Source organism: Sinocyclocheilus rhinocerous, unplaced genomic scaffold, assembly GCF_001515625.1.
Source record: "Sinocyclocheilus rhinocerous isolate Xijiao unplaced genomic scaffold, SAMN03320098_v1.1 scaffold3237, whole genome shotgun sequence".
Taxonomy (NCBI): Eukaryota; Metazoa; Chordata; class Actinopteri; order Cypriniformes; family Cyprinidae; genus Sinocyclocheilus; species Sinocyclocheilus rhinocerous.
This window is the reverse complement of record NW_015626861.1, coordinates 98,528-107,036: the sequence shown is the minus strand read 5'-3', so window position 1 is coordinate 107,036 and position 8,509 is coordinate 98,528. Positions and strand designations below refer to the sequence as shown.

The 8,509-nt window shown below is 36.8% G+C and overlaps 1 long non-coding RNA gene across 1 annotated transcript; it reads right to left on the bottom strand.

The window, feature by feature from the left end:
* Positions 1-6,357: 6,357 nt before the first annotated feature.
* On the bottom strand, positions 6,358-8,285 carry LOC107716388 (uncharacterized). Its single transcript, XR_001637203.1, has 3 exons — positions 8,147-8,285; positions 7,890-7,967; positions 6,358-6,523 (listed from the first exon to the last, which is right to left on the bottom strand). It is a non-coding gene; the product is annotated as an uncharacterized LOC107716388 (long non-coding RNA).
* Positions 8,286-8,509: the final 224 nt, after the last annotated feature.

Sequence of the window (8,509 nt, the reverse complement as noted above, 5' to 3'; positions counted from 1 at the left end):
ATAAATAAATCATATTTTTAATATTTTTTTATATCAAATTTTTTATTTAATATTTTCTATTAGTTTTTCTTTTTAAATAAAAATATATACTACCAAATATAAAATTTTTAATATTTTGATTAATATGTCATTTTTTTTTTTTTTTCATTTCAGTTTTAGTTTTTGCTATTTTAATACATCAAGTTAAACTAAATGAAAATGAGAAATGCCTTGGCAACTGAAATGTTTAGTTTATATATACATATATATATATATATTTAATTTGAAGAAACAAACTCATCCTGATCTTGGATGGCCTGAGAGTGAGCACATTTTCAGTTTTGGATGAACTATTGCTTTAGAAACTTCATGCCGTTCCAAGCCTGTGTGCTGTTATGTCCGCCAATGATTTAACAGTTTTGGTTGCTGTGAGTCAGACTCTGAAAGCTCTAACTGTGTTTAATTTGTGGCGCTGATGCTGGTCAGTGAGCGTGACTGTTCACGTGTGCGTGTGTGTGCTGAGGAGTTGATTCTGAATGAGTCTGACAAACACATTTATGCACACGTGAATCAGCACGTTTAGTTGTGTTTGGTATGCACTGCACAGTGCAAGCAAACCACAGACCGTTACGTATTTCTAAATGTGTAATGTTTGTATTAGAAATACAAAAAGTTAAATAGTATTCAGTGCATAATCAGTAATGAAGTTTACGGTATAGATTTATTACTAGAATTCATTCTGAAAAATGTAAAGCATAGTGGACAATTGCAAAATCTGTTGGGCAATGAACAGTGATAGGCACTCGTGAAACATGCGCATTGATCAGTAATCATTCATATGTGTGTTTTCATCCTAGAGACAGATACTTGCTGTGAAACAGAGATATAATGGAAAATATAAAAAGAAAAAGTAATTGAAAATAAGTTCAAGTTTATTTTACTTGGACTATCAAGATCTCTAATCTCTTATCTATCATAAACATCTGATGTGAAGTAAACCATCAGTTTTGAGCTTGATGTCTTCCTAACCTCCAGTGTTGTCAGTCGCACTGAGCTGTCTGATGTTGAGCTGGAGCTGCAGCCAGTGTTTTCTGTCTCTAATCGGCGTCGGCTCGGCTCGGCTCTGAATCCACCTGTGGTCTGTTCAGGGATGGCGAGGGGAGCGGTTGAGCGGCGCTGGGGCTGAGCGACGGGCCCGTCTGGGTTTCTCACGGCTCACAGCTTGAGTTCCATCTGATCTGGTGCTGCTGGGTGTGGAGGTGATGATTGACAGCTGTCCGTCACTGAACTCTGAGCCGCTGCGGTTCCATTCTGCACCAGAGGGGGCGGCGGAGATGCTGTCAGAGCATTGTTTGTTCCTGACAGGTGTGTTTCAGATTGGCTGAGCTCAGACTCGCTGACGGGGCTGGAGATGGATGCGTTTGCTCGTGTGCTGCGGCTGGGCTGAGGCCTGGGTAACTGGGCGTAGGAGCCCGTCAGACTGAGACAGAGGCTGGAATCGGGGGATTCTGGGTCAGACGGCAGCTTCTCCATGCGCTGGTTGAGCAGGCGGAGGGTCTCTCTCTTCAGAGAGCTGCTGGGACTGAGCATCTGCTTCTGAGCCGGAGCCAAACACGGCCTCGTTTTGGGCCCCAGAGTCACAGAGCAGTCTGATGTGGGCGTCACTGTGCTGTCCGGTTCCTTCTGCACCTTCTTCAGCCGCGGAGACAGAAAATTACATTTATATTCACATTTGGACATTACAGTCATTTAGCAGACGCTTTTATCCAAATGAGGACAACGGAAGCAATCAAAATCAACAAAAGAGCAATGAGTTTTTTATTAAAAGTTATTTAACTCTTTCCCCGCCATTGACGAGTTATCTCGTCTTTTAGAAGAAAACGCTTCCCCGCCAAAGACCAGTTTTTACGGCTTTCCGTGTCTTCACTGTTATACACTCGAGGCGCTATTACACATCTTCTGAACAAGTACAAAACCTCTGTATTGTGCCATTCATTCGTTCAACTAACCCATTGGTTTGTGGATGATATGGTGAACAAAGACTCCTCTGTATATCAAATAATTTGCAGAGTTCTTTGTTGATCTGGAGAAAATAATTTTCCTTATTGGTATAATAAGAAGCATAACAGCAATATTACTAAACTAAAATGTTGAGCAATTCCACATACAAACCTGATTAACACACTCCCTGCCTTGATCCGTAAGGATTCTTTCCAGTGCACCAAATCGATAGAAAGTTTTCACAATGCATCCTCTGCTGTTTTGGAGGCAAGTGGATAAGACTCCACCGACTTTGTAAAATAATCAATAAGTACACATATGTACTGGTGCCCTTTTGAAGTCATCGACAACTTGCCAATCAAGTCCATGCCTACCAATTCCCATGGTTCACAAAAAAATCAGACAATGAATAATAATAATAATAGGAAAACACACAATTATTGGAGTGTACTCCTGGATTTTGACAGTTCTATTGGACTGGCAAGCAGAACACTGTTTAACTCTTTCCCCGCCATTAACGAGTTATCTCGTCTTTTAGAAGAAAACGCTTCCCCGCCAAAGACCAGTTTTTACGGCTTTCCGTGTCTTCACTGTTATACACTCGAGGCGCTATTACACATCTTCTGAACGAGTACAAAACCTCCCGAACAAAAACACACCTGAACAGGACGGAGAAACTAGCCATCTCTTATGTAAACAGATGCATATGAAAAATAACAGCAATAGACAGCATATAAATGAAAACTGCATAATGTTACGGAGTACAATGTTGATTTAGGAAGTGATGTCTGTGCAAGCTTTGGAGGTGAAGCGATTTACTGGATTTATGCTTTGATAATCGTACTGAAAATGATCCAGATGTAGTTTTTGATAAAAATATGATTTTCTCACCTTTTTGCTCAAAATTATGCATTTTTGATAAAACCTACCTACCTATATTCAAGTGTTGATAAAAAAAAGAATGCTTTAAGCTAGAATAAAACTGATTATTTTGTTTAAAAGCAGATCTGATCTTTGCTGTATGAATATTTGAATATGCAATACACCAAAATATACTGGAGGCCATCAAAGTTTAGTGAAAATCATCAAAATCGCTGACGGTGGCTGGCAACCTTTTTCAAAAATGCTGAGAGAGAGGAAAGAGTTAAAGTTATTTATTTCTTTGTGTTGTTACTTACAACACAAGATCAATTGTCAAGATAATTGTTTAATGCTTATTACAATAAACACATTAGACCAAATCTGTATTAAATTGTTTCGTTTACATTTGCAACATTCTCTGTATTAAATTAAATGAAGTAAATACAATTTCTAAATGAAAACAAAAATGTATCACTGCCTTTCCGTGACAAATTTGAATTTTGTAGATCTTGGATTATGTGAACTAAATAAAAGTTTTAATGATATCCATAGTTTGTTTTAAACTCTTTGGAATTCTGATTCAACTTCATACATTTGATATAATGCAGCTGAGATGGTGATTGATGCATTTAATTAGAATAATGATATGATTATTTAAAATATTTCATAGGAGACCAAAGCTCTATTACAGACCTAACCGACAGATTTCCACATATGAAGAGAACAATTTATCATTCTTTCTGAACAAATGTTTTTTTGTGTGTGTGTGTGTGATTGTGCAAATGGAGTGTGATTATGTTAACATGTTAAAGAGTGTTGAGGTGTAGAAATGGACCTGGTTTTGGGTATCTGTCAGTGTTTAGTAAATTTAAAATATATCTATTTTATCAGAGTGTTTTTCTTTGGAAAACTTTTACTTCACTACATTCCAAAGCATAATGTCTTACTTTTTACTGCAATACATTTCATAAGTTCAAGTTCATTTATTTATAAAGCACATTTAAAAACGGCCACAAGACTGACCGACTATTTATTTCATAAATAAAACTTGTTTTTTTTTTTTAGCGTTAACACTTAAGAACATTAGAAATGTAGTACTTTCTTGTACTCAAGTAAAACTTTGAATTACTTGAGTAAAAGTAAGAAAGTCCTAGATTTCTAATGTAATTAAGTATTAAATGATATTTAATATGAAACGTTGTGTGTGAGTGTGTGTGTGAGTGTGTGTGTGTGAGTGAGTGTGTGTGTGAGTGTGAGTGAGTGCGTGTGTGTGAGAGAGAGTGTGAGTGAGTGAGTGAGTGTGTGTGTGAGTGTGAGTGAGTGCGTGTGTGTGAGAGAGAGTGTGAGTGAGTGAGTGAGTGTGTGTGTGAGTGTGAGTGAGTGCGTGTGTGTGAGAGAGAGTGTGAGTGAGTGAGTGAGTGTGTGTGTGAGTGTGAGTGTGTGTGTGTGAGTGAGTGTGTGTGTGAGTGTGTGCGTGTGTGTGTGTGAGAGTGAGTGTGTGAGAGTGAGTGTGTGTGTGCCTATTTGACCATATTTTGAGGACAAATTTGTTCCCAGAGGTGGATGCTGAAATGTGTGTGTGTGTGTGTGAGCGTCCTCCTGTACTCACTGACTCTGGCCATGATCATCATTCAAGTGCGTAATATACTGCAACATCAAAACAAAAAGAGTACAATATATAATCAATGATTTATTGCTTTCAGACATTTAGACTCACTTTACGTGCCGATGATGATTTGACTTATAGACCTTCAGACTGACTTACAGCTTCTATCAATGGAAGACAAACTTCGTATACTGAACTATGAAAAGTTTTAGTTAGCAATGGCTGGTTATGGTCTATGCAACACAATTATATAAATTAAAAAAATAATAATACTAATTTTAAAAAATCTGATATAACTTTTTTTGGCCTTATGATAACACAAACCAAATTTGAAGATGAACAGATTAAAACCGTAGGAGGAGTTCGTTAAAGTACGAGGCCTGAAAATGGCAAAAACTGCACAAAGATCTTACAGGAAATTCAAAATAACGGACTTCCTGTTGGGTTTCGGATTTTGTACCAAGAGACATTTTTGTAGGTATTGGTGTGTTACATGTGTGTACCGAGTTTCATACATGTACGTGAAACGTAGTTTGAGGGGCACTTCGCTGAAATTTTACAGGTGGCGCTATCGAGCCATTTTGCCACACCCACTTCTGAAACCCATATCAGATGTAAAGTTCTGATGCGTGTGCAAAGTTTCATGAGTTTTGGAGCATGTTTAGGCCCTCAAAAATGCGATTTACTTTGGAGAAGAAGAAGAAACTGAGCAATTCCAAAAGGGTCCTCACACCATCAGCACAGTGATTTTTTTGATTTTTAACAAATTAAATAAAAAAATATGCTACTGCAATATTATACGAAAACATTAAAAAAAATAATACTGCAAACAAACCTTACTGCATGTTGCATGTAAATGCATCAGGAAAAAAAAAAGATATATATATACTGTATATACAGTATATACTTTTTTGCAGCATTAGAGGGTACCATTGAAATCTCAACATTTATGTCTTCCAATAATCCCAGCCGATCAACGTCAGCAACTTTTGTTTGACAACTTTTAAAAATGACGTTTTCTAAAGATAAAGCTGAAAATGATTATCAATAAAACATTAATACAACCTGACGATACTGAAGCAAATGTAATTTTCAAAAGCATTAGTGGAGATACGACAGGTATTAATATCTGACCTCAGAATCACGATCATATACTGCAATAACCATGAAGCAGAGAAAGAGTTCTGAACCTGCATGTTTTATTTGATCTGCACTGATGCTAAAAGTTCACGTATTCAAGAAACAAATACAAATAATCACAATAAAACAAACAACCTCCCGCTTCTGAATCACATCTCGCTTTCTGACAAACAAACACCTTCAGAAGAACAAACCAAATGAAAGAGAGACGAGACTAAACCACACAAACCTACTGACCTCGAGACGCCTCGCTGTATAAAAATACTAACACCAGCCAAACAGGAACGCAAATATGACAAAATATGTATTCATATGCAACAATTTGGACAAGGTTTGGTGGGAAAAATAATTATGGAGGTGAGATTTTCCTGAGTCATATAGTGAAATGAAGCCAAAACCAAAACCTCATTGAATATAAAACATCTAAACGTCATCTGCTGGTACGAGAAAGAAACGGAAATGTATTTGAACTGTTCGTTAGTAGAGATCACAGTCAAACAAAACACACGAGAGAAAGATTTCGTTTGGTGTTTCACTCCTTGGCTGAAGTCTGAGAGCCCTGGCCAATCAGAGCAGAGCGCTGAGCTGTCAATCATCGAGTGGGCGTGGCTTCAGGCGTCACTATTGCCTGATTTATTTAAATGATTCACAGAGATGAGAAACGGAGGCAAGAAACACGTCAAACTAACAAACTCCATTCAGTGTGTTGTGTTTCTGTGGAGGAGACACCAAAAACATCCACTTCCTCCAGAACGATAAAAAGGAAAACAGAAGGAGTCGGGTGTGTGATGCTGATGCTGATGCTATTGCTCGCTCAGCTGCTCTCTGCTCTCTCCGTGTTTGGAGGGCTGGTTTGGGGACGGCGTCTGGGAAGGGTGGTTTATCGCGGTCACCGGAACCAGACCCTCCAAACCCGCTGCCAGACCTGACGGGAACCTGCGGGAGAGGGCGAAGGTCACCATACAGACAAGTGACACGCACTGGGATGTGATCAGCATGAGATACAGGGTTGTGAAAATGGGCAGCCAGGAAGATGTGTACTGTAACAGTGTTACAACTATTAAAAACAACTGAAACTATAAAAACAAAAAAGGTTTTGATCATTGAAATAAAGCTGAAATAAAATACAGATATTAGGTGAAAAAAAATGTATGCTTAAATGTTGAGTTGTTGCCATAGCAACTAAATAAAATATTACATGAAACAAAAAAAAAAACATACAAATTTAGATGAAAATGAGAAATATGGCCTTGGCAACTAATTGAAAAAATACAGTAAAATATAATAAAAATAAATTAATAAAATATTAAATTAAAAATTGTAATAAAAATGTTGAAGTTGAAAAATGTAGAAATGTTGTTTTGGTAACTGAATGCAATAAAATAACATCAAATAAAATATTAGATGAAAAACTTAAACTTAAAAAAACAAAAGTAAATTAGAAATGTTGCAACTAACTGAAAATTAAATTAAATTAAAGATTAGATGAAAAAATGCTGTCTTGGCGACCAAATGAAATAAAACAAATTGAAGTACTAATATTCATAAAACTCAAATAGAAATAAATTAAAATTCAATATTTTAAATATAATTTTAAAAAAAATCTAATAAAGATGACAAAAATAAGAAAATGACATACTTAAATTTTAAATGAAAAGCTAAAATATAAAAAACAAAAAAATTATTAAAAATATATAAATAAATACTATAATAGTAAATAAATAATACTAAAATAACACTGGTCTCTAAATGGTCAGATAAAAAAATTTTTTTTTCTCATTTTTAACTCTCCACTGTGTATTTCTAATTCAAATGTCTATGAACATTTATTAGGGTCAATATTCAGTTCTGTAGCCTATTTATCATTTTATATTTCAATTTATATTTCAATTTTTTTATTTCAATTTGTGACATTTTAGTACTCCAACAAACTTTTATTTCTGTTAGTTGGCAAGGCAACATTTGTCATCTTCCTTTAAGTTTTCATGTTTCTCATCTAATATTTATATATACTGTATATTTTTTTCAACTTCATTTAAATGAAAACAACAAAAAACGATTCTCGCTTATAGTAATTTGTGTAGAGTATGTTTCTGGCTTAAAGCCTGTAAAGATGTAGATCTCTACAGAGGAAGGTTTAGGAAACAGGAAAGAGAGTTTATAGTGCTGTTATGAGAGCAGAAACATGAAACTAAACTAATCTCTTAAACTGAACTCTGAGGGAGGGTGTGGCTATCAGGGGTCAAAGGTCAAAGCAGCAGAGAGAGAGAGAGAGAGAGACGGGCGTCTGATATTCTTTTACCTGCTCTCGCTTTAGGCATTGATTCTGTCTTGGGGGGCGGAGCCAGTCGTGATGGCCTGCAGGGATTGGTTGACTTGGCTGCGTGAGAGAAGCAAATGGGGCGGGGCTCAGAGTTAAACTCATGTGTGGGGGTGGAGCTTACGGGATTTTAAGTGCTAATTATTCACGTTACTGGGATCGTGGTGAAACAATGAATGAAAATCAAACGAAAAATGAATGATGTGCTTGATAAACATTAAATAAGATTGCGGTCGTACCTGTAGGTGGCGCCGTTGAGCTCAGGATGAACCTGCTGCTCCATCAGGCCCCAGGAACCTGATGACACAAAAAACTCCTTATTGACACAGTTCCTCAGACTGTCAGGAATCCGGCCTGAGAAACAAAAAGAGAGCGTTTTAATCATCAGATCAGCTCGTGAGTGAGTGAATGAATGAATGTGAGTGTGTGTGTGTGTGTGAGTGAGTGAGTGAGTGAGTGAGTGAATGAATGTGAGTGAGTGAGTGTGAGTGAATGAATGTGAGTGAGTGAGTGAATGAATGTGAGTGAGTGAGTGAGTGAATGAATGTGAGTGAATGAATGTGAGTGAGTGAGTGAGTGAGTGAGTGAGTGAGTGTGAGTGA